We start from the raw sequence: 21,948 nt of genomic DNA, 5'->3' as shown, positions 1-21,948 counted from the left end.
TGTTATCTCGTTTTAAGCAGGATCATTTTGACACCAGTGATTCTCCACTATCAAGATGACTTTAGGAGTTTGATGAAGACGGTGTAAAGGCATTACCTCATTCCACTCGAAAACTGGCAAATATGATAAACTGTGATCATTCCTCCTTTGAATTCAATGAGGAAGGTTTAAAATTCGTGTGTATGGGTACCGCTTGCTCGCCAAAATCTCCAGAATCAGTGGGTGACCATATGTGCATCTCTGCTGGCCATCAGCGAGTGGCTCGTCAACAACACTGACCACTCCTCTCCTGTATCGTTAGTGGCGACGAGGAATGGTGTCTTTAAGCTAACATTAGGAAAGAAAAGGAATGATAGAGCCCAAAAAATAACAATTATTCCCCGTAGAAAGACCTGTCCCCATCCACAAAAGATCAGGTTACGCATCTGGAGGAACAGCGATAGTGTGGTGTGCTACGAATTGCTTCCCCGAGATATAACCGTCATTGCTGACATTTACTGTCAACAACTGAGATGTCTTGGAGACGTAATTCGAGAACAACGACTACGAAGACTGCGTGAAGTGGTGCTACTCCAAAATAACGCCTGCCCGCATTCTCCTAGACTGTCAAAATACGCTATGCAGGATTTAGGAAGTTATTCCGAATTCACATTTACCTTGAAACTTACTGGCAGATTAAAACTGTGTGCTGGACCGAGACTCGAAATCTGGACCTTTGCCTTTCGCGGGTAAGTGCTCTACCAACTGAGCTACCCAAACACGACTCACGCCCCTTCCTCACAGCTTTAATTCCGCCAGTACCTCGTCTCCTACCTTCCAAACTTCACAGAAGCTCTCCTGCGAACCTTGCAGAACTAGCACTCCTGGAAGAAAGGATAGAGCACTTGCCCGCGAAAGGCAAAGGTCCCGAGTTCGAGTCTCGGTCCGGCACACAGTTTTAATCTGCCAGGAAGTTTCATATCAGCGCACACTCCGCTGTAGAGTGAAAATGTCATTCACATTTACCTTATCCTGCCCCCTCGGATTTTTCATCTTTTCCGCTCTCTGTCGAACAATCTTCAGTCAGTTTCCTTTCCGGATTAAAATGCGTTCATAATATGTCTCGACGAGCTCTTCACCTCAAAACTATGCGATTTCTACCGTCTGAATCTAAACGTTAACCCAACATTGGCAGTCTATTGTAAATTGCGAAGGAGAATAGGCGATGACTAAAACTCTCTTACGCCTATCTATTGTGTTTATCACACTTATGGAAAAATGTTATGAACTTATGCACTAACCTAAGAATAAGGGTGTCTACATCTACTTATGATGCGAGTGAACATGTCCAGAGAAGCTATAATCGTTGTGTGACACGCTACCTGAATCGATGGAAATTTTTGCGATCGTCTTCCAATTCAGTAGTAGTTATACGTGCCGGCTGGTTTTAAGCTTGCATGCGGAAGTTAATCAGTCTCGTACGTTGATTTTCGTGCTTGGCTACGAGATGTAAGGTGATGCGGCGATCCATCACTTCGGAAATAGACATAGAGTTAAAACCATAGCAGTTTCGGTGAAACACCGTTGCTGGGTGCGTAATATCTCTGTCCGCTGAGGCGGGCAGGGAAGAGTGCAGTCGCTACTGGTACACCATCAGGTGTCTCGATGTTCAACGATCTAAATGACCCAACTGTGGAAAGACCCATTGAAGTTCACAGAAGTACATTCCACTGCCCTCTAGATATGTCACTATAGTTTTTCCTATGTTACACAGCTCGATCTAACTTTTTTCTAAACGTTGTTGGAAACACTGAAGTAAGTGAGACAAGCAATTCAGCCCCCGCGATGTCTTTCACCGATCATGAAAATTGCAAACGTTCGCCAAAACAGGATTTAGAACACGATCTACTGCCAATTTCGGGAACAAGACTTAGCAGTTCAGGCTACTGGATTGTGTCTCCAGAATCGTTTCGAACTCGGAATGTCGCCGATCTTTTTCTCCTAAATATTTCTTAATATCCTAACGTCTGTGATGGAACCTTACCCCAACAGCAAATGTCGTACTTCAGCTGCGTTATCCGCACATACACCGTGGAAAATGAGGATGCATGTCCGGATAGCCTTATTGGTTAAGACGACTTCTCGTGTTGAACAGTAGATGCAAACGGGGTCAGATATAAACTGTTATATTGCAAGAATACTTTGTAAATACAGACGTCAGCAATACTATTCCAAACTCTCCTAACATAATTTCTTTTTAATATAATTTTCTTTTACAAAAACTGATTCGGAATGTTTGTTCTGATATCTTGTCTGTCCCTTCAAATGTGAAGCAATAATGAAACATGACACTGTAATTCAGGGACTCAAACCAGATGCTGGTTCCGTTTTAAGGAGCAATAATTCTGCGAGTATCCAGGTCGACTGGCTGCAGTCCAGAAGCGCAAGCAACACCTCGGAAACTATTGCTCACGAAACATGACGAAGAAAGTTAAGTCTGTTGTCGAAACACAGCGAAGAAAAAATGGAATACAGCCCGCGCATTGTAGCGCACAGTTTCTCTGCTAGCTGTATTAACAAGAAAGTGTATTTGTGTTTATCAAGGCCGTACAAATATTCGGACTAACAGCTTATAAACGTAGACGTGACTGAAATTCCTTATATTATTCTTAACAACCATTTAAAATCTATAGAATCTTGTGTTTTCCAATAAATGTCTGTAAGACAGAGAACGGCAATTTTCTGGCCTCCAGCATTTCATAAAAGAATCGAGATATCGAAAAATACCTATTTCATTTTTTGTAGGATGCAAAGGAACTAGTATTTTTCTGGAACTCTAATTTCTTCACTGATTTTTCTTTCGGGATGAAGCTTTCTTTTTAATGGAACCTTGATTCATATGGGACTCTACGCTTCTGGAAACAAAGAGTACAATATCACTCATATTTATGTGCAACATTTCAAAACATATATATGATGATGATGGTATTATGGCGCTAAACTGCTGTGTTACCAGCGCCCATACACAAAATAGAGAAGAGAGTGGCTAAACTCCATTAACCTTGTAAGAATCTCAAAAACGAATAGGAACAACACACTGCTACATCAAACGGAATTCAAAGTACTGACTAAAGTAAGGTCATAAAAGCAATAACAGGAAACGCAGCTCAAATCTATGCAGAGTAGTTTTTGATAAAAATCTTAATAAAGAAACTTGAGAAATTTGTTTTAAAATGGGAGAAAGTACTGTGTCTCAGAGGCCACTTACTAATTGTGAACAACCTAGCAGTTCTGTAGCACGCTAAATCTCCTTTCACTAGTAACTTTACATCTAGATCTACATCCATACTCCTCAAACCATATTACGGCATGTGGTGTAGAGTGCTTTGTCTACAATTGGCATGAGCCCCCTTTTCTGTTCCATTCACAAATGGGCCTTGGTTGTTTGGTAAGTCTCCGTGTGAGCTATAAAATCTCTAACTTTACCTTCGTAGCCTTCCGGGAGATGTTCGTAGGAGAAAGTAGTATATTGGTTGACTCTCCTAGGAAACAGTGCTTGCGGAGTTGTAAGAGTACAACACACCGTGATGTAAAACGTATCTCCTGTCACGTCCACCATTCCTGTTGGCTTGGCATCTCCGTGACATATATGCGCTTGTTAAATGATCCTATACCGCAATGCGTCGCTCTATTTTGAATCTTCTCTTTCTCCTTATCAATCCTATCCGTTATGGGTCCCGAAATGACGAGTAATATGCAAGTGTTGGTAGAACGAGAGATTTGTATGCTGCTTCCTTTGTGTGGAATATCTTTCATCAGATCTGATTTATTACGATTTATTATTTTTCCAATAAGTTTTATTCTTGCTTATTTATTCACGTCTTCTTCGTATTATATGCACTTTTTATTAGACACTTGCTGAGCATTCTTGTAATGAATCTCAGTGCGGCATCCGTCTGTTAGGCCAGGCAACAAATAAAATCTTACAACCGTCCCACACTTGTCTCATCGTCATTTAAAACAGTGACCAGGTCCTACGGAAGACAGAATACCAGCCCTCGGACAAGAAAATAAAACACGTTCAGCTGTTGAAGATGAAGGTGAAGACAACTGTCGAAATAACAGTAATTTCATTCTAAGCGATGCGGCTCCATTCCTGTGCTTTCACAACCTCCTGAAATATGTCAGTATTTTTATTCACTCTGTACCGAAGAACAAAAACACATGTATTTTTCTGCCTTTCGCGGGAAGTAATGGAGTGCCGCTAAGGTCTGAAATCAATATCATTCGGTCTTCCGAGAACCCAGCGAAACTAGCAAGCAACCCGCTGAAGTAGTGTCAAATCAATACACTTGCCCCAAGACGATTGTTTACAATCCCTCCTACATCTCGTCTGCTATTTAAATTTCACCGTCTGCAATCAAAAGGCATTACTCTTGTCAGACTTTGGGAATGAAAATCAGATGGCGGTAGCAGACAGCGTATGGATGCAGACCACAGGTGTTGTACAATTTTAGATTCGTTGTATTTAATGAAGTGACCGCATCCAGTCTATGATATTCTCTGATCCTTTAATTCGCGCTACTAAATGGTATTGTAGTTGGTGTAGCAATAAATGGCGTTCTCAGTGAAATCAGGGCGACGTCAACGCTCATTCAAAATCCTTCTGGTAGATCGTTTATGCATAAACTGCAAAGATTAGAAAAGTGTTCAGATTAGAAAGGGTCTGTTCAGTCAGTACGTCGAAGAAGCAATGACGTAAGTGAAACAAGAGTTTAGGAGTGGAATTAAAATTCAGGATAGAAGGATCTCAACGATTCGTTTTCCTCAGTGGAAATGAAGTGAGGAAGAATTGCGTGTCTAACTAGCACAAGCTATGGATTAAGAGTAAACCGAAGAAAGAAGACAATAATCAGGAGTACTACAAATGAGATTATCAAGTAATTTAACACCAAAGTTGAAAACCACAAGATGGACGAAGTGAAGGAATTCCGCTACCTTGGAAACAAAATAATACATGACGGGTGAAGCTAGAAGGCATTCGACTTGGTACATGCCTGGTTTTTGTTGAAGTATTTAAATGTGTCTGAATGGCATTTGTTTTTTGTGTGTGTTAATTCGTGTATGTCTGACATTTAGTACCGGCTACGTTTCTTTTGTATAGTGTAGTAGGAGCGACTGCGAAAACTGCTTAAAATTGTTTATTCATTTGTAGCTGAAAGAACATTGCTCACTGCTACTATCTAGATATACTGTATTATGAGGCGTAGTTGACATTACAGAATTTTCAGCTTTTAATGTCAAGGTTTCCAGTATATTGCCGAGAATTCACTTGATTCTTATCTGTACGATGGGACTGTTACAACTTCCGTTATGGTGACAGTTTTAAACGTTTCTTGTCTCGCTGAAGAGAACAACTGCGAAATGATAGCAGTAATTCCTTTGAAAAGCTGTTTATTTTGAATTAATTGAATCCTAAGAAAATATTTTTAGCGCTTCTGCATATGTCCCTTTTTGATAAAATAAGTCTTTTAACGAAGTTGTTCCTGTTATGTATCACATTCTCTTCCTATTAATAAAAAGCACTTTTAGTGCGGCTGCGTGTCTATGGCTACAGAATATTGCTTTCTGAACTTAGACATAAGTTTTTTTTAGAAAATACACTTAACATAGACATAAGTAGCTTTGAGAAAATACACTTACTTTTCGTCTGCCGATGGTAAAGAAAACACTGCCAGTTTAACTGTAATACACTAAATCAGTTTTTAAATGCTGACTTTTACATTAAAATTTAAAAGATATATAAATGGCATTAAAAGCGTATTGTGTTACTGAATGCCTTCCACACACACTAACGGATTTAGTAATACAATCATGAAATAATTTATACATAAAACATTCCATAGCATTAAACGTTAAACATTACAGCGGCTTTCCTACACTGACAAGCATTTTTTTAAGTGAAACAGAAATCATCATATAGAGCCCCAGCATGCAAGTTTGGGTTTAGCATATAACAGTGAAACTGATAGTGTTTCTATTAAGTTTGGGTGTTCTGCAACTACATCTATACTGTAAATAGACAGCAATTTTTTTTGTTCGATAATATTATAAAAACAGATTTAGAACCTTGTTGTCATTTAGACTTAGGTTTTGTTTAACAGATTTGAAAATGGGTGACATTGACCAAAACCGATCATCTTGATAAAATAAAATTTTGAGAGAATTAAACAATCGTTGCCAGACAGAAAAGAAAGTGTGTTTTCTGGAACTAAGGTCGCGTACGATTCCCTACAGATGAGTGTGTCTGTTTTTGATAAAATAATATTTCCTTCCTAATATGCATTTTTATACAACACATTCTCTTCGCATTAGTAAAAAACATCACGTAATATAAAATAATTTACGTATCATACTATATAATGTTAACATTACAAGCCTAGGCGCAGTCTAAGCACCTTACACTGTTTACAAGTTTTAAACGATTTGTTTCACTGACAAATACCACAATTACAGTGAAGCGCAGTTCTGATAACCATGTGACAAACTGCCTTATCTCAAAATGAACCAAAATCTTCGAAACGAGGGCGAATAAAAAGTAAGTAAGTTGAGCGATGGTTACAAGCATTTATTTTTTCTAAATTAATTTCGTCCGTTGCCACAGTACTGTCGACTTCCAGCCATTACGCGTAATAAACAGCTCGACCGTATTATTTAGCGTGTTTACGCATCGCAAGAAGAATGTGGGCAGGCGCACAAGTCTACGGCCGTTTCCAACACCTCTGCCCAGCAACGTCATCTAAAAATAATGTCTGTGCTTCTCCGTAAACCGCAGCTGAGGCTCGTGGTCTTGCGAGCACAGAATGGCGTAAAACCGCAATGTCAGTTTCCGATATTATGGTCCGACACTTCGGTACCGCTCCAACAAAATTGTACCTTACAATTTTTACGTCGTGTAGCTTCTGATTTGTGTCCGCCTGTGAGAGTTAAATAACAGAAGAGGCAAATTTCTGCCGGTAGAAACGAGAGTAAATGTTTTGTCCAGAACGTACGTTATAAAACGATATCTGTACGCGTTGCCCAAGCGATGCGGTAGGCAACCCGCTGTGTCGGCAGTTCAGCAATTTGTTTGCCAGTGTTTTATAACTTGGGGATTCCGCTGGTACTCCGTGAAAGAGCAAAAAAAGCTGTTTCCGCCGTGGTTAAGTACGCGGATACCTCGTTGTTAATTTTATCTCTCCAAGCTGGGTCGAATTTTATTTCGTCCAGGAATTTCTCGTGTTCCTAACGCTGTGTAATCTGCTTAAATCTATGAGAAAGCAAAATGAATTGAAAAAAAGTACACGCAAGAAAAAGGACAAAGGCTTGGATTTTCGCGCTGCGAATCTCGTGTTTCCGCAACGGGGTCGAACATGTAATCCATTATTACCGCCACCGAAATAAAAGAGAATCCAGCGCAAAGGGCGGTTACAAGGAATCCAATTTATGTACCATTCACAGTATCCAGATCTGAACTTCTGATACTCGTTCTGAACCAAATAAAACTGTGTTCAGCTTGCAATAGGAGCTGAAAAAATGCAGTGGTAGCTAATTTGTAATACAAGCCGTACTGTTTTAAATTTGCATTGTGACTAAACCTCACAAATTTTAGGTATTACCCGAGGCTCGCTAACAATAAATGGTAGACCGTTAGGTCTGTTTATAAATTGGCATCAGATTCATGCTTCCACTTTCCGTAGTTGACATAATGTTGCCGGATGAAATCTTCATTAAATTCTACTGTGCCTGTTTCTGAACTCTTAAGTAAGGGCTTGCACTTGATTTACAGTAAAACATACCGGAAATGTCTCAGCCAGGTTATATTAGCGAATTACCATGCAGAACAGTGACATCAGGGACATCTGAAGACCTTCGGGGAGTAGACTACCGTTCGTTATTCAGAGATTTTTGTAACAACACCAATAACACCGGTAACATAGACCACAAAATAACATACTCTTTTCTACAGTCTACATTTTATTAAAATGTTATTTTATCACAACCGCGGTTTCGAATTATATGTCCATTTTTCGTGAAATGAGGTAAAAGTTGAAGATGCTACAATCAGATTTTGAGATATATGGAAATAAAGAGCTTTCACAGATAACAGAGATTAAGCACCGTCTATGTCACACTCACTGACATTAAAACAAAGGAAAAAAATGTTTCTAATGCACTTCCAAAGATAAAACTGCAGCGTTTCGTGTTACTTAACCAGATTCCTGTAGTAGTGAGTAAAGAAAATATGTTTTATCGCTTAGTATCTGTCCATTAGAAGTGTCTAGCCCATTAGCTTTCTATCGTTCGCGAGAGTGAGTACTTTTACCACGTTTTTTAAGTATTTTTGTCTGATTTCTAGAATCGTTTGTCCAAAAGCTGTTATGTTTTTTGGTGATTCTCGAAAGCAACAGAGACTGATCAATCGTTTTATCTGTGTAATACGAGCCAATTTTTTTAAAGTGACCTATTCTATTTCACTTTCGTTTGGGGGAGACTGTATTTACAACTGAGAAAAGTTTGGCCAATGTCCCCACTGCGCAGGAATACAACGAACATATAGCTATGTTCATGATAATGGTAAGAAATATTCCCGCACATGTCAGAACTCATAGTTTGTTGTGAGACGTTTTGGACTCCATTCTGTCGACAGTAAAATATTTTCGTTGTTTCAGAATTCTTTCGAGAGGATGAAAACGGTGAGTGGGAGATGGTAGAAGTATTTAATGCTATTTATGGTGATGATGATGTTCGGTTTATGGGGCGCTCAACTGTGCGGTTATCAACTCCCGTACAAAGTCCAATTTCTTTACGCAGTCCAGTCGAGCCACTGTCACTAATGATGATGATGAAATAATGAGGACAACACAAACACCAAGTCCCTGGGCAGAGAAAATCCCCAACCCCGCTGGGAATCGAACCCCGGACCCCGTGATCCAGAGGCACCAACGCTGGCCACTAAACCACGAGCTGCGGACGCTATTGACGATGTTTAATTCACGGCCAAAATATTCTTCTGCGTTTGGAACGTATAGCATTAGAAAATACATCTTGAAATCGCCAAATATTGTTACATTAATAACTTTTATAACTACTCAGGCGTGCTGTCTTCTTCACTTGGCTCATCTGATTGAAGTCCACAAGAAATTCTCTTGAACAAGCTAGGATTTTACTTAGCTATGAGTGCTTCTTTAGGGCTTACAGTGTTAAGAGATTCATAACTATTTTGATATTTATCCAGATACACTTTCGTGGTATACTATGGGAACGCAAAACTTGCTCATCTGAAGCGGAGAATCAGAACTACATTGTGAAATCATGATACTTGATACGGTTCACTCCTGTGTTCTGCTCGTATTTTTGATGTCATCCTCTCACGTCGTGTCGACAATATTTGTTGACCTGATGGTTTAAGTCCTAAACTAAACGAAATAGTAAAAATTATAACATCTTCTGGCGGTTTTAAGGTGTCTTTTCTGAATTGTTTAACAAACTGCGGAGTACTGCTTGCGGAAAGTGTGCAGCATTAAGATAATCATCAATTGAACCACACAAAGATTTTTTAAAATGTTGTTTGTTGTCGTTTTCAGGCTGAAGGCTGGATTGATGTAGTTATCCACGTCAGCCTATCCAGTGAAAACCTCTTCATCTGTGCATTACTGCCACAACGTATGTCCACTTGCACCTGCTCACTGTGTTGAAATCTTGGCCTCCCTCTATAATTTTTTACCCCGCACTTACGTAATTTCGCATTTCAGCAACTTCTATTCCCTTCTTGTCTGACCTGTTATTCTTCTTTTTTCTATTACAAGTGTGTATGCAAAGCTTTTACAAATATCTCCGAAAAGTACCTGTATTGAGTCCATAATGACTATAGCTCTTAATTTCACACAAAGCTGAAAGTTTTTTGTGTTTTTAACGTGTCAAAGAAAATCTACAGTGTACTATAACGCACACTATGGCTACATAGCTTATTGCATATCTACTTCTAGAATTGTCGCGGTGAACACTGAGGGATTTGGTGCTTCTTAACTTCAGTTTTGACAGTCCCCTTCTCTAACATACAGTACACAGAACATGACAGTATCACGGAACTTCTCATCGACGCAAATCATTTTCTAACAGAGTGTTTCACATTCAGAATGACGTTATTGTCGAAAGATTTCGGACAAGACTTCGGTCCTTGCAGAATATCAGTAATTTTAATTACTGTTAATAGTGCTAGAAACAGATAAATTGTTATTATTATTGTAAAGATAAATTCTGGGTAATCATATAACTTTTCTAATGATATAATTATTTCTTGACAATTAACTGAATTACACGGTCCAGTTCCATTAATTTGACCACCAGTCAAAAACCTGAATAGCAACCTTTTGTAGTTCGGACCGCTGCTAGATGGGAAGAAAACCCGTTTCTGGAACGAACCGACGGGGTTGTGGATCCAGGCCGACTCCATTGCAGTTGTCAGCTAAGCTAGATTTCTCTGTTAAGGACGCATGGCGCAAATAGCCCGATCGAGATAGTCTCATAGATTCTCGTTGGGTCTTAATTCGAGGAGTCTGGTGATTAGGGGGGAACAGTAAACTTATCCTGGTGCTCTTCTAACCACACACATAGTGTGACTCGTTGCTTTGTCCTGCTGGTAGATGCTATCGTGCTGAGGTCAAAATCAGACTGCATGCAGGGACGGACATGATACCCAAGGGTAGTAGTTACATTCTTGTGTTTATCCATTGTGCCTCCCAGAATAACGAGATCATCCTGGGAATTCCCTACGGCCTGGGCTTTTCGGACGATTGTTGTAGTGTGTTTTCTTTCAGACGCTTCAAGCCGTACACGCCAATATCTACCTGTGCGATGGAGCGTAAAACGTGATTTATCTGCAAAGGTCACCTGTGACCACTCAGTGGTCATCCAGTTGTGGTATTGTCATGCAAATTCCAGCCTTCGTCGCCAACGAACAGCAGTCAGCATGGCTGCATGAACTTGGTGCCCTCTGCTGAGGCCCACACGCAGCACCGTTCGCTGAATGGCCATTGAGGAGACATGGCTCACCTGCTTGGTCAGTTGTTCAACAATTGCACGTCTACTCGGCTCTAAATATCTCCATAGCCGTAGTTCATCCCTGTCGTTTGTGGCCCGTGGTGCGCCACAGCTACCTCGGTGCCACCTTTGGATGGTGCCATTTTGCCAAGCAAGGCATAATTTAGCCATGGTGACATGCAAATGTACAAACTTAGCCGTTTCGGTAATGCTACCATCGTTGGCCAGAAAGCCAATGATAATGCCCCAAAAGGGCAGATAAATCGTTCCGTTTCCACGTTACGACAACGACTGCAATGTTTTCTGCACGTCCTCGACGCACTTTGTATATCCCTCACTGGTACTGAAGTTACCGGCCGTCTCTTAGTGGTTATTTCGCGTCGCACATAGGTGGTGCTCACATTAATGTAACTTGACCGAGTACTAATGTTTAGAGTTTCTGTATTTTTAAATAATCAAAAGCGTGCAATTTAAATCTGCCTTTGTCAGAGCGTGAGCGGATCATAAGATTGCCATTGGAGATCTTATCACTATTGCAACTTGACAAAGGCGACAAAGAGTTGCGCAACAGAATTTTCCATTCGATATGATTTTCGAATAAGAGTTAAATATCAAGTGACTATCGTTAAATTAATACTGTGTTGAGGGTAATCGGTAACGATTAGAAATTTTATAATTAAATTTCCCCTATGATATTTGAGTCTCATCTTTATGTACGATAATTATATTTCTATATTTATATTTATAAATTTGTTGGCGTGGACATTTGAATCTTGATGAAACATTGTAATTGACAGACAAGAAAATAACTTTTTGAATACACACAACACAGGCTAGAAAATATGCTTGGAATAAGGAACCTGCGTCAGAGGAAACAAAATGTTGCGGAACACAGGGAAAAATTTATCATCGTTTGTAATTTTTATAATTGTACATTTCCAAGAACAATCTCATACCCGAGGTCGGTTGGTACTCAGAATCCATGTTCGACATTGGTATTCAAGAGGAATAATTCATTGGGAAATGTAATGGTACATACGTTGCGTTTTTCCACAATGGAAGCAGCTGCTAATAGAACCTGATTCTTATTGGGGTTAGTCTTGACCGTGTGGGAACAGTATTATGTTGGTCTAAAGTGGAGTTTGAACCTTCACACATGACCATTTCACTGTCGGTTGTGTCCTCTAAAACCTTTATTTTTCAACGAGTTGATCGTATGCTGGACACCAATGTCTTAACGTGTTTAAACATTTCGCGTTCTGTGACCGTATTGTACCCACATACGCATTCATGTTCTGCAAAATCATTTTGAAATGCCACACGTTGTATCACGTTCTTGTGGCTCTTTTCCATTCCACTGGCGTATGGAGCGCGCGAAAAGTGACTGTTTGAATGTCTCTGTGCCCTGTAATGTATTTAAGCTAACTTAAAATGTGATGGTACGCATTTTATTATGGAACTGTAGATTCTGGAACTGGCAATGCTCTACTTATTGAGAAACTGAAGACTACAATTCGGAAAGTATGTTTCCCATACATGCAACTTTATACAGTTTGCAACCACATTGTTTCTAGATTTATATAAGAACCTTCCATCAACATTCGTAACGGGATTTTGTTGTCTCTTTGAATTTAACAAAGAACTTCATTGGTCGATATAACACCCACTCGCCTAGCTACATGTTCCGTCCACCTCTATTACAATTTCATTCATTCATAACTACATCTTTTAACCATTCTGTTCGCTATTCATTTGCTCATTTTTCTGTCTCTCACAGAGATTGCCAACCAGCATGTCTCCACTGGTTCCAAAGCATCTTTGATTCTGTATCTAACTGAATTTCATAACACACGCTGACTATAATCATCCGATACATCCGGAAACTGTATTTAGTTTTGCAATAGGTCTCCAGGCTATTATCATTCCTCTGTTTATTTCCCTCGTAAAATACCCACTTGCTGTTTTCAACTTCGCTAAATACCAAAATTCTTCTGTATCTTATATGACTTCATTTTTCATCTGCATAATCGTTTTCGGTGCATTGATTATACACTAAAGCGCCAAAGAAATTGGTGCAAGCATGTGAATTCAACTACAGAGATATGTAAACAGGCTGCATATGGCGCTGCAGTCGGCTACGCCTATATAAAACAATTGTCTGGCACAGTTGTTAGATTAGTTACTGCTGCCACAATGCTAGGTTATCAGGAAGTAAGTGAGTTTGAACGTGGTGTTATAGTTGGCCCACGAGCAGCGAAGGGGACACAGCATCTCCGAGGTAGCGATGAAGTGCGGATTTGCCCGTAAGGCCATTTCACGAGTGTACCGTGAATATCAGGAATCCGGTAAAACATCAAATCTCCGACATCGCTGCGGCCAGAAAAAGATCCTGCAAGAACAGGACCAACGCCGACTGAAGAGAACCATTCAACGTGACAGAAGTGCAACCCTTCCGCAAATAGCTGCAGATTTCAGTGGTGTGCCATCAACAAGTGTCAGCCTGCGAACCACTTAACGAAACCATTGATATGGGTTTTTAGAGCCGAAGACCAGTTTTGTATCCTTGATGACTGCAGGACACAAAGCTTTACGCCTTGCCCAGGTCCGTCAACACTGACATTGGAGTGTTAATGACTGAAAACAAGTTGCCTGGTCGGACGAGTCCTGTTTCAAATTGTATCGAGCGGATGGACGTGTCCGGGTATGGAGACAACCCCATGAATCCATGGACCCCGCATGTCGGCGGGGATTGTTCAAGCTGGTGCATTCTCTGTAATGGTATGGGGCGTGTGCAGTTGGAGTGATATGAGACGCCTGATACGCCTAGATATGACTCTGACAGGAGACACGTACGTAAGCATCCTGTCTGGTCACCTGTATCCATTCATGTCCATTGTGCATGACGACGGACTTGGGAAATTCGAGCAGGAGAATACGACACTCCACGCATCCAGAATTTGTTCAGAGTGGCTCCAGGAACACTCTCCTTAGCTTAAACACTGCCGCTGGCCACCAAACTCCTCCGACATGAACATTATTGAGCATATCTTGGATTGCCTTGCAACGTGCTGTTCAGAAGAAATCTCCATCCTCACATACTCTTACGGATCTATGGACAGCCCTGCAGGATTCATGGTGTCAGTGCTCTCCAGCACCACTTCAGACATTAGTGGCGTCCATGCGACGTCGTGTTGAAGTACTTCTGCGTCCTTGGGCGGCCCCTCCACGTTATTAGACGGGTGTACCAGTTTCTTTGGCTCCTCAATGTACATTATTGAGCTTAGTGCCCGATGCATGGCTCTCGTAGACTCTATGGTCTGCACAGACACTTTTTGTTTTTCTTAATCGGATTCGTATGTTACTTATGTGTAAATCTACACACTGGGGCAACAGTGTATATTGTGCAAACGCAGGAACATAGTTTCTATAAATGAGATAATGACCATTTTATATGGCTTTGCATAATTAAAGTGTTCCAGCTGTTTTAATTTAATTTCGTATGGAGAGTTAAACAAAGAAAGAGACAAACTGGATAAGTGGTTGTGTAGTTATTGCCGCCTATCGCACGGCGTGGCCGCGCGGTTTCAGGCGCCATGTCACGGACTGCGCGGCCCCTCCCGCCGGAGGTTTGAGTCCTCACTCGGGCATGGGTGTGTGTGGTGTTCTTAGCATAAGTAGCATAAGTTAGTTTAAGTAGTGTGTAAGTCTATGGACCGCGGACCTCAGCAGTTTGGTGCCTTAGGAATTCACTCACGTTTGAATATTTTTATTACCGGCAGTCCTACACCAAGTTCTGGATTCTCTCATCTCGAACGGATGTTCCTGTATCTGAAGTCGCATCAGTAATGATCAGCTTACATAGTAATTGTTGTTGTTGTGGTCTTCAGTCCTGAGACTGGTCTGATGCAGCTCTCCATGCTACTCTATCCTGTGCAAGCTTCTTCATCTCCCATTACGTACTGCAGCCTACATCCTTCTGAATCTGTTTAGTGCATTCATCTCTTGGTCTCCCTCTACGATTTTTACCCTCCACGCTGCCCTCTAATACCAAATTGGTGATCCCTTGATGCCTCAGAATGTGTCCTACCAACCGATCAGTTCTTCTTGTCAAGTTGTGCCACAAACTCCTCTTCTCCCCAGTCCTATTCAATACCTCTTCATTCGTTACGTGATCTACCCATTTAATCTTCAGCATTCTTCTGTAGCACCACGTTTCAAAATCTTCCATTCTCTTCTTGTCCAAACTATTTATCGTCCATGTTTCACTTCCATACATGGCTACACTCCGTACAAATACTTTCAGAAACGACTTCCTGACACTCAAATCTATACTCGATGTTAACAAATTTCTCTTCTTCAGAAACGCTTTCCTTGACATTGCCAGTCTACATTTTATATCCTCTCTACTACGACCATCATCAGTTATTTTGCTCCCCAAATAGCAAAACTCCTTTACTACTTTAAGTGTCTCATTTCCTAATCTAATTCCCTCAGCAGCACCCGACTTAATTCGACTACATTCCATTATCCTCGTTTTGCTTTTGTTGATGTTCATCTTACATCCTCCCTTCAAGACACTGTCCATTCCGTTCAACTGCTCTTCCAAGTCCTTTGCTGTCTCTGACAGAATTACAATGTCATCGGCGAACCTTAAAGTTTTTATTTCTTCTGCATGGATTTTAATACCTACTCCGAATTTTTCTTTTGTTTCCTTTACTGCTTGCTCAATATACAGATTGAATAACATCGGGGAGAGGCTAAAACCTTATCTCACTCCCTTCCCAACCACTGCATCCCTTTTATGTCCCCCGACTCTTATAACTGCCATCTGGTTTCTGTGCAAATTATAAATAGCCTTTCGCTCCCTGTATTTTACCCCTCCCACCTTCAGAATTTGAAAGAGAGTATTCCAGTCAACATTGTCAAAAGCTTTCTCTAAGTCTACAAATGCTAGGAACGTAGGTTTGCCTTTTCTTAATCTAGCTTCTAAGATAAGTCGTAGGGTCAGTATTGCCACAAGTGTTCCCACATTTCTTCGGAATCCAAACTGATCTTCCCCGAGGTCGGCTTCTACCAGTTTTTCCATTCGCCTGTAAAGAATTCGCGTTAGTATTTTGAAGCTGTGACTTATTAAACTGATAGTTCGGTAATTTTCACATCTGTCAACACCTGCTTTCTTTGGGATCGGAATTATTATATTCTTCTTGAAGTCTGAGGATATTTTGCCTGTCTCAGACATTTTGCTCAACAGATGGTAGGGTTTTGTCAGGACTGGCTCTCCCAAGGCTGTCAGTAGTTCTAACAGAATGTTGTCTACTCCTGGGACCTTGCTTCGACTCAGGTCTTTCAGTGCTCTGCAAACTCTTCACGTAGTATCGTATCTCCCATTTCATCTAGATTTACATCCTCTACCATTTCCATCATATTGTCCTCAAGTACGTCGCCCTTGTATAGACCCTCTATATTCTCCTTCCACCTTTCTGCTTTCCCTTCTTTGCTTAGAACTGGGATTCCATCTGGGCTCTTGATATTCATACAAGTGGTTTTCTTTTCTCCAAAGGTCTCTTTAATTTTCCTGTAGGCAGTATCTATCTTACCCCAAGTGAGATAAGCCTCTACATCCTTACATTGGTCTTCTACCCATCCCTGCTTAGCCGTTTTGCACTTCCTGTCGATCTCATTTTTGAGACGTTTGTATTCCTTTTTTCCTGCTTCATTTACTGCATTTTTATATTTTCTCCTTTCATCAATTAAATTCAGTATTTCTTCTGCCACCCAAGGATTGCTACTAGCCCTCGTCTTTTTACCTACTTTATCCTCTGCTGCCTTCACTATTTCATCCCTCAAAGCTACCCATTCATCTTCTACTGTATTTCTTGCCCCATTCTTGTCAATTGTTCCCTTATGCTCTTCCTGAAACTCCGTACAACCTCTGGTTTAGTCAGTTTATCCAGGTCCCATCTCCTTAAATTCGCACCTTTTTCAGTTTATTCAGTTTTAATCTATCGCTCATAACCAATAGTTTGTGGTCAGAGTCCACATCTGCCCCTGGAATTGTCTTACAATTTAAAACTTGGTTCCTAAATCTCTGTCTTGCCATTATATAATCTATCTGAAACCTGTCAGTGTCTCCAGGTTTCTTCCACGTGTACAACCTCCTTTTATGATTCTTGAACCAAGTGTTAGCTATGATTAAGTTGTGTTCTGTGCAAAATTCTACCAGGCGGCTTCCTGTTTCATTTCTTACCCCCAATCCATATTCACCTACTACGTTTCCTTCTCTTCCTTTTCCTACTATCGAATTGCAGTCACCCATGACTATTAAATTTTCAGCTCCTTTCACTATCTGAATAATTTCTTTAATCTCATCATACATTTCTTCAATTTCTTCGTCATCTGCAGAGCTAGTTGGCATATAGACTCGTACTACTGTCGTAGGCGTGGGATTCGTTTCTATCTTGGCCACAATAATGCGTTCACTATGTTGTTTGTAGTAGCTTACCCGCATTCCTATTTTTTTATTCATTATTAAACCTACTCCTGCATTACCCCTATTTGATTTTGTATTTATAACCCGGTATTCACCTGACCAAAAGTCTTGTTCCTCCTGCCACCGAACTTCACTAATTCCCACTATATCTAACTTTAACCTGTCAATTTCCCTTTTTAAATTTTCTAATTTACCTGCCCGATTAAGGGATCTGACATTACACGCTCCGATCCGTAGAACGCCAGTTTTCTTTCTCCTGATAACGACGTCCTCCTGAGTAATCCCCGCCCTGAGATCCGAATGGGGACTATTTAACCTCCGGAACATTTTACCTAAGAGGACGCCATCATCATTTATCCATACAGTAAAGCTGCATGCCCTCAGGAAAAATTACGGCCGTAGTTTCCCCTTGCTTTCAGCCGTTCGCAGTACCAGCACAGCAAGACCGTTTTGGTTAGTGTTACAAGGCCAGATCAGTCAATCATCCAGACTGTTGTCCCTGCAACTACTGAAAAGGCTGCTGCCCCTCTTCAGGAACCACACGTTTGTCTGGCCTCTCAACAGATACCCCTCCGTTGTGGTTGCACCTACAGTACGGCTATCTGTATCGCTGAGGCACGCAAGCCTCCCCACCAACGGCGAGGTCTATGGTTCATGGGGGGGGGACATTGTAATTGCAAAGAAAAATAGTTTTATAAAAAAAAGGATTTATTTAAGAGTCATTTCTTTTTTATATGCAATTCTGAAATAGTCAGAGTGTCGTGATGACTGTCAAATAGCTTTCTTTGATGTAGGTAATATATTTGCAACACCTTCTAAACTTTTCATACTAATTAAGACCACAAGAGCATGATCTTTTCCGAATGTATTTCTGACCAAAAGCGACTCTGGTAACTGTATACCGAGATTTTTGTTACTCCTGGCTTTTGAATTCCTGTGCCGATGTAGAACATTTCATCCCCTAACACATATTTCTTTATTTCTAACCGAGAAGTCAAATGCCAATATTCATAGATTTAGCTTTAAAAATGTTGCAACGCATTTCTTTATTCCTCACTGAGAATTCAAATACCAATTTTGAGAGATGTTGCTTTAAAAATGCTTTATTAGTTCTTTGGTGTACATTTGTTGAAAAAAAATCTTTCACCCATTACTTCAACCCCAGAGGTGCTGAATTTTCAACAATGTTGAAACACGTCCTTCTTTATTTCTGACTGAGAAACTAAATAGTAATTTTCGTATTCCTACCTTCAAAATTGCCTTAATAGCGACATTTTTCAAAAAGCCTTTCATCCCCCGTTTCACTGCATTACGGGTGGAATTTAGAAAAATCACCCCCTAACTGTGCTAAAATATAAGATGAACAGCTACTTCAGATTTCAAGTTTTTATCTTTTGCAAATTTGACTGGGCAAAGGAGTCAGGACATTTACTGTTATGTATAGACTTCAGTTGGTTGTAATTAATATTCATGGGCACTGAAAAATGCTCATCTAAGTTCGCCCGTTAGCTATTGAAGGTTGTTTACGTATGGGACAAACGGTAGAATGTCATCGGCAAAACGAAAGTGGTTTACATATCTCATTCACGTGTATACATTCTTCATTTCCGAGATCAGTGAACTGGAGACTTTCTCCAGTGGAGCTGTCTCAGTCTTCTTATTTATAAATGTTTTGATGAAGTGTACTAGAAGCAATAGCATTGACTCATTTACTGAAATGAAAACTTTTAGAACGTCACCACCAGTCCGATGTTTATCACACCTGCTCGAGTTCCTCGTCACGGAACGGGTACTGAAAGATAAACTTTCAAGGTTTTCGGAATTGATATTCGCAACAAACAACAGTATGTCACGTGAATATCGCTGTCACGAATACACTCTTGTACTTGTTTCATGGAATAAACCAATTCCCAACGTCATCTTGAGGGAAAAGGACACTTTGGTCAGGTGGAGTATCTTCATTTCGAAATCCATTGCCAAATACTTGAATAAAGTGGGATCAACCTAGATTAAGGTAAGAGCTTAAACGTAAATTGTGCTGAAAGAACTTTCCTCAAAATGGTAGTATTGGAAGTCGATGTTTTCCAATTGATATTTGAATGGAGTCCCGGATGGGACTATGTAATGGGACTGCGTGACTGGATTGAATGATGGGACTACCTGACTTTGTCACTATCAGAAGGCAAAGATTACGGGTTTTCATTGTAGAGCTTATATTTTCTGAATCGTTAAGTGGCGCGCATAGCTGCTGACTATACTAGAGGCTCGGCTGTCCCTGCCAGCACATTCCATGCAGTCTCGTGGTTCGCACGCGGTCATCGGCAGACGCCCGACCAGTGGGTGTCACGCCGGGCAGGAAGTTGCGCAATTGTGCGTCAGCCCGAGCGGGTGCAGACAAGCGGGCGCGGCGCTGAACTATGCGTCAGTGAGGCCCTGGTCAGGGTCCGGCTGTGGGGGCGGAGGGCGCCACCGCCAGCCTCCGACACCTCTGTGCTGCCCTTCTGCGCGTGACGTCTCTCGTTCCCAGCGGAGAGAGATCAGTTGTCTGACGGCATTAACGGAAATGTAAGTACGCAGCTGCAGTAAGGAATGGAATACTACAGCCGGGTCCTAAAAACAACGACTCATTGACGTCAGCTGAACACGTGCTCACACGGCAGAAGAAATGCATTAGGCTACTCGGCGCACGTCTGTAGTTTATCCCAGTAGCATTGCCGTTCTTCCATTCATGACTATATAGTCTGATCATTACGTTCCCAAGCTATTCCGCGTATCGTACGTATCGCGTCCTCCCATTCATAACGAACGCACGTGATACTTACGGCACCTTGCGTCTCCTTCATATTGATTCATCATAGCCGGCCGGTGTGGCCGAGCAGTTCTAGGCGCTTCAGTCTGGAACCACGCGACCGCTACAGTCGCAGGTTCGAATCCTGCCTCGGGCATGGATGTGTGTGATGTCATTAGGTTAGTTAGGTTTAAGTAGTTCTAACTTCTATGGGACTGATGACCTCAGCTGTTAAGTCCCATGGTGCTCAGAGCCATTTGAACCATTTTTTTGATTCATCATAAACTTTACATGCAAACAAATTTTGTGATACAGCTCTGAGAGTAAATCGACACTATTTTTGGAATACGTTCAACAGTTAAATAAAGTTCACATAAGTGTCCTACGCAGAATAGACCTAGTGTGAAAAAATTCCATGTACCTGGTGTTTGGTCCTTACTTGCGATCTAAGTTTCCATTTTTTATTTATTTGTTTAGAAAAACTGAATTCTATTAAATACATGTTTAACCATCAGCAAATTTGCCACTAAAAGTCCTGTGTAGTATATTGGAATTCATGACATGCTCCACATATGAGACGTGGCCAGTATTGAAGTAATGACAGATGTGATGTTGTGGCTTAAAATGTTTTAACCCTAAACCCTGAAGACGGTCTGTGACTGAAAACGGTTGATCTTATCGAGCGAGGTGGCGCACTGATTAGCACGATGGACTCGCATTCGGAAGGACAACGGTTCAGACCCGTGTCCGGCCATCCTGATTTAGGTTTTCCGAGATTTCCCCAAATCGCTTCAGGCAAATGCCAGGATGGTTCCTTTTAAAGGGCACGGCCGATTTCCTTCCCCATCCTTCCCTAATCCGAACATGTGCTTCGTCTCTAATGACCTCGTTGTCGACAGGACGTTAAACACTAATCTCCTCTCCCTCCGGTCGATATTTGGGTTTTAAATAAAAAAGCAGCTCATGGTCAAACACACATTTTATACATTTCTTGACAGATGTTAATAGTCACCTTCCAAACATGTTTAGAGATTGAATTCATTTTAACTTGGTCCCGTATTGTCTAAGCTGATGAGAAATCGCTGATTTCTGTGCCATTTCTTATAATGAGACACAACTGTTCTACTGTTCCTGAGTAGAATTTAGTGTGGTTAGAGAACGATCTAAACTCAATACAAAAATTTAATATTTAAATTTTTCATTTATTTTTTACCAAGACTAAATTAATTTTTGCTGCAAAGGTTAAGTGACTATTAATTTACTCCACATTACCTAAGCTGGTGACAGGACGTTGACATGTGTACCAGTTTTTGTTTTTATAAGATACATGGTTGTTCCACAATTCCTGAGATGACTCAAGTATAGTTTAAGCTCAAGAAGGATCTATGCTCAATCCAGAAATCGATCGCTTTTCTCCATGGTGCTCTTGTTCGTTAAAATCTTGAAGCGGTAGGAGCTGTTCATGCTATGCTGTTCTTGCTGTAGTGTGATCACGTCACGTAATTTTCCCAGAATGAAGTAATTTCCTTCTTTTATATTTTTCGAAAGCGCAGTTTATAACTGAGTCATCATATTATCACAATGGACATTCGCTAAATTTACCGTATAC

The sequence above is a fragment of the Schistocerca cancellata genome, chromosome 5 (genome assembly GCF_023864275.1).
Source record: "Schistocerca cancellata isolate TAMUIC-IGC-003103 chromosome 5, iqSchCanc2.1, whole genome shotgun sequence".
NCBI lineage: Eukaryota > Metazoa > Arthropoda > Insecta > Orthoptera > Acrididae > Schistocerca > Schistocerca cancellata.
This window is presented reverse-complemented; position numbering follows the sequence as displayed.